The sequence below is a fragment of the Bos javanicus genome, chromosome 15, assembly GCF_032452875.1.
Source record: "Bos javanicus breed banteng chromosome 15, ARS-OSU_banteng_1.0, whole genome shotgun sequence".
NCBI classification, from domain to species: Eukaryota; Metazoa; Chordata; class Mammalia; order Artiodactyla; family Bovidae; genus Bos; species Bos javanicus.
This window is the reverse complement of record NC_083882.1, coordinates 1,071,132-1,075,919: the sequence shown is the minus strand read 5'-3', so window position 1 is coordinate 1,075,919 and position 4,788 is coordinate 1,071,132. Positions and strand designations below refer to the sequence as shown.

General features: G+C 35.7%; 1 pseudogene; it reads left to right on the top strand.

The window, feature by feature from the left end:
- Window positions 1-3,214: 3,214 nt before the first annotated feature.
- On the top strand, window positions 3,215-4,460 carry LOC133261594 (olfactory receptor 4C11-like; annotated as a pseudogene).
- The last annotated feature ends 328 nt before the right edge of the window (window positions 4,461-4,788 follow it).

Genomic DNA, 4,788 nt, shown 5'->3' with positions numbered 1-4,788 from the left:
TCTTTCATGGCCTCTGGGTAGGTAGAAAACCTAGTTTTCAAAGTTTTTCTACTATGCCTTTGTTATTGTTCAGTCACTATGTCATGTCTGACTCTTTACCACTCCATGGACTGCAGCATATCAGGCTTCTCTTCCCTCCATGATCTCCTGGAGTTTGTTCAAATTCATGTCCATTAAGTCGGTGATGCTATCTAACCATCTTGTCCTCTGCCAACCCCTTCTCCTTTTGCTTTCAATATTTCCCAGCATCAGAATAATCCAACTAAGCTAGAAGTTTCAGTTTGATTTTCTTTTTATTCGCTTGATAAAGCATTTGCCTTATCATGTCCATTTGGAGAAGGAAACAGCAACCCACTCCAGTACTCTTGCCTGGAAAATACCATGGATGGAGGAGCCTGGTAGGCTACAGTCCATGGAGTCATGAAGAGTTGGACACGACTGAGCGACTTCAGTTTCAGTTTCATTTTCAGTTTCACTTTCATGCATTGGAGAAGGAAATGGCAACCCACTCCAGGGTTATTGCCTGGAGAATCCCAGGGACGAGGGAGCCTGGTGGACTGCCATCTATGGGGTCGCACAGAGTTGGACATGATTGAACGACTGAGGTGACTTAGTAGCAGCAGTATCATATCCATTAAAATATTGCTTTCCTCTCTCCTTCCAAAGCCCTCCCTCCTCTGAGTTTTATCTCTGGATTCTAGACTTTTTCACATCCAAGGGCCTATGTTCCTTCTACTTTCTTCTTATCATGGGCCCATATTACTGTAGGTGTTATGTACTTTTATTTATTTATATTTAAATACACATTAAAATTTCTGAAAGCATCATTCCTAATTTCTGGTTACCATGAGAAAACTGGTGTGATACACAGTGCTGATATGATTTCAGCTACTCAGAAAAGGAACTTAATGTTTAAAACAGTTGTGCAGTTGTTTTATAGGTAAATAAAAATTTGGAATTGATGTTTTTGAAAAATGAAAAATCCCTCTTGGAAAGCTAACACTCATAATCATAATGGAAGTAACCACTACAATTGAAGGTACTGCATACCTGCATCTTCCATATGTTTTGCACATACTGAATTATCCAACCTTCATAGCAACCCTGAAAAGTAGATTGCTTTATCATATATTTTCACAGCTGGAGAAAATGAAATGCATAGAATCAAGGAATTTGTTAAATATACACCCTCATAGGCAGCAGATGGAGTGTGAATCTAGGCAGTGTGGCCTCAGATTCTATGCTAACTCTCAGACCTGATTTAAAACCTGACTTTCTTCAGTTAAAGTTCATCTCTTTAAAAAATTCTGAATTTTTCACTGATCGATTTACTCTTAGGAATTTGTACTTTTCTCCCTGCAGATGGTTTCTACTCTTATAACACCAATCATATGATGACTTACATAATTAGTGATCTTATATCCAAGTACCTTAAAACTCATATTAAACTTTAAGGAACAGTGAGGATGTTTTCCACATTCCTCACAATAACTCCAGATAATTTCAATTAAGTATTTAAAATGAAAGATAATTATGGAATTAATTGAAGGTGAGTGGATACTGTATTACTATTTTAAAGTTTTTTCAAAATATAGACTACATTAAAATGGGAAAATTGACAGCTTGTATTTTATAAAAAGGAACAAAGTCGCAGAAGAAGAAAAGAAGCAAAGTCATAAAAGTGAAAATAGTAGAGACAGACTTACATAGTTCTTACTTACTATGAGCCACATCCTTCTTCATTTTATCTGCATAGTAAACATGATTATGACTGAAGTGATTTTCCCAAGATCTTGCAACTAGTAAATAGTGAATCGGGGATTTGAACCCAGACAAACTGACTCCAGCAACTGTATTCTTTACCAAGAAATATCATTTTGCTAGATTAATATTAATTGTAAATAAAATACCAAGATTACAAAATATAAGATGACAAAAAATAAAGGATACTCAGGACAATATATTTTCATAAAAATGTGGTAAAAAATAAAATGTGGCTTGTAATATAATTTGCTATACACATAATAAAAATACATTTTTGCTAACCAAGAGAGATAATACAATAAGCTCTTTTTGCTTTGCTTGTATGTGCATTAATTTTTCTGCAATATTCTAAAACTTTATATATAATTATATCATTAAGTCAATAATTAAACTATGGAAATTATAGTAATATGTGAAAATTATTATAATAATTCTAAGTGAAAGTCAGAAACTACAATGATTATTTCAATCAAACTATATGTGATATTAACAAATATTTAAAATAGAAAAATTATATTACTGTATATTGAAACTGCAGGATTTTTTTCAAACAATATTTTTAAGAAAGTTTTCTGGAAAATTTAGAGTAAAGACAGACAGTAAGATCATATATTAGATTATACACATATAGGAAGTTTTACAAGTCAAATCCATAGGCAGAAAGGCTCAGTACTTTAATGGGGTAAGTTCAGGAGTATAGTCAAGAGGGTAAATGGTAGTTTCTCAAATTACATAAACCTTAGTGTATTATCCACACATTTGTTATATTATGACTATCAGTGAAGCTGACATCTTGAACACAAGAGGCATAGGTAAAAATTGTCAAAGCATATTTCAACCAAGATTCCAATGGAGTCAGGTATAATAGACACAAAAATGAACCAAAGTAAGAATGGTTTCTTCAGCAGGGACTCTAATAATATTAGCAGTTAATATTGAAATAGTGCTATTTAGATTTTAGAGAACATAGAATAGATATATAATGCCTGGAATATACATGTGTATATTGATGTCTATGTGGATACAAAATCGTCTTTAAATTTTTAGGAAAACTCAGAATAAAATATGGCAAGTATTTGTACTCCATTTCTTGTCTGAAGGCTGAATTTGGAAATGTTAAAGTCATTTGCTAACGGAAAGTACTAGTTCTGGAGTTCACAATCTTGGTTGGAATAAAAATTTTAAAGGCCATTCATTCTGTATTCTCAAAATGCAAAAACTTTGATCCAAGGTAGCTAACTTCTGAATCAATAGATAGATCTGGGAGAGATTAGGACATGTACAGATTTCCAGAGATTCATATCAGTTTAAAGACATTTGGAACAAACAGAGCGTGAAACAAAAACTAGGACTTCAGAATTCAGTCCACTTATCTTCCCGAGATGTCTATTCTTTTCTTCTTTCTGCAGACTAAACCTTTGTCAACTACATCTTATCTACAGTCATTATCATGTCAGTGAATAAGAGTGTGACTGAATTCATTCTCTGTGGCTTGACACAGGATGCAGGAAAGCAGAAAGTGATATTTGGAGTCTTCTTTTTTTTTGAACTGAATATACAGGCTATATTTTCTTTTTTTTTAATTTAAATTTATTTATTTTAATTGGAGGCTAATTACTTTACAATATTGTATTGGTTTTGCCACACATCAACATGAATCCGCCACAGGTGTACACGTGTTCCCCATCCTGAACCCCCCTCCCACCTCCCTCCCTGTACCATCCCTCTGGGTCATCCCAGTGCACCAGCCCCAAGCATCCTGTATCCTGCATCGAACCTGGACTGGCGATTCATTTCTTATATGATATTATACATGTTTCAATGCCACTCTCCAAAATCATCCCACCCTCTCCCTCTCCCACAGAGTCCAAAATGGAGTCTTCTTGATCCTATGCCTTGCAACACTGTTGGGGAACTTATTGTAGTGACTGTTAAGACAAGCAGGACATTTTGGGAGTCCCATATATTTCTTCCTATTCTATCTGTCCTTTGCTGATGCATTCTTCTCTACAATCACAGCCCCCAGGATGCCCTTTCTCAGGAGAAAACCATTTCCTACAATGACTGCATGACCCAGGTCTTCGCAGCCCATTTCTTTGGATGCATGGAGATCTTTGTGCTCATCCTCATGGCCTTTGATCACTGCATAGCCATTTGTAAACCCTTGCGATATACAACCCTCATGAACCAGCACCTTTTTGGTGTGTTGGTGATTTTAGCCTGGGCGGGGTCTTGTATTCACTCTTCAGCACAGATTTTCCTGGCTTTGAGGTTGCCCTTCTGTGGCCCCAAAGTGATTGACCACTATTTCTGTGCCTTGCAGCCCTTGTTGAAACTTGCCCGCATGGACAGTTTTGTGATAAATTTGTTTGTTGTTTCTAATAGTGGGGCCATATGCATGGCGGGGGTCATAATCGTATTTATCTCTTATGTTGTCATCTCGTACTCACTGAGAAACCACAGTGCAGAAGCAAGGTGAAAGCCCTCTCTACATGCACCTTCCACTTCATGTGGTTGTCTTATTTTTTGGCCCATGTATATTCATATACACATGCCCACCAACCACATTTCCAATAGACAAGATGGTGGCTGTATTTTATATAATTGGGACACCCTTGCTTAACCCACTGATCTATACACTATGGAATGAAGAAGTGAAAAATGCCATGAAAGTGTTATGGTATAGTAAAGCATGACTTCAGTTGATAAGTGTATATACAGGAATCCTTGTGTATATTTCCTTAATGATTTAGTTCTGCTTTATGGACAGAAGAAATAGCATATATTTGTTCAGAAGCAAGAATAAAGAAATACATGGATATAAGGACAGAGATACACAGTATCCTTATTCTGAGAGGCTTGCTTTAGAAAACAAAATCCATAACAATTTTGAACAACCTCTGATGACTCTTACTTTTTTTCTATCAACATCAGACAATATTCATATGAAAATTTAGTTTCCTGTACAAATATTTCTTCAGAGAGAAATGGACTGACAGAATATGTGTGTGTGTGTGTGTGTGT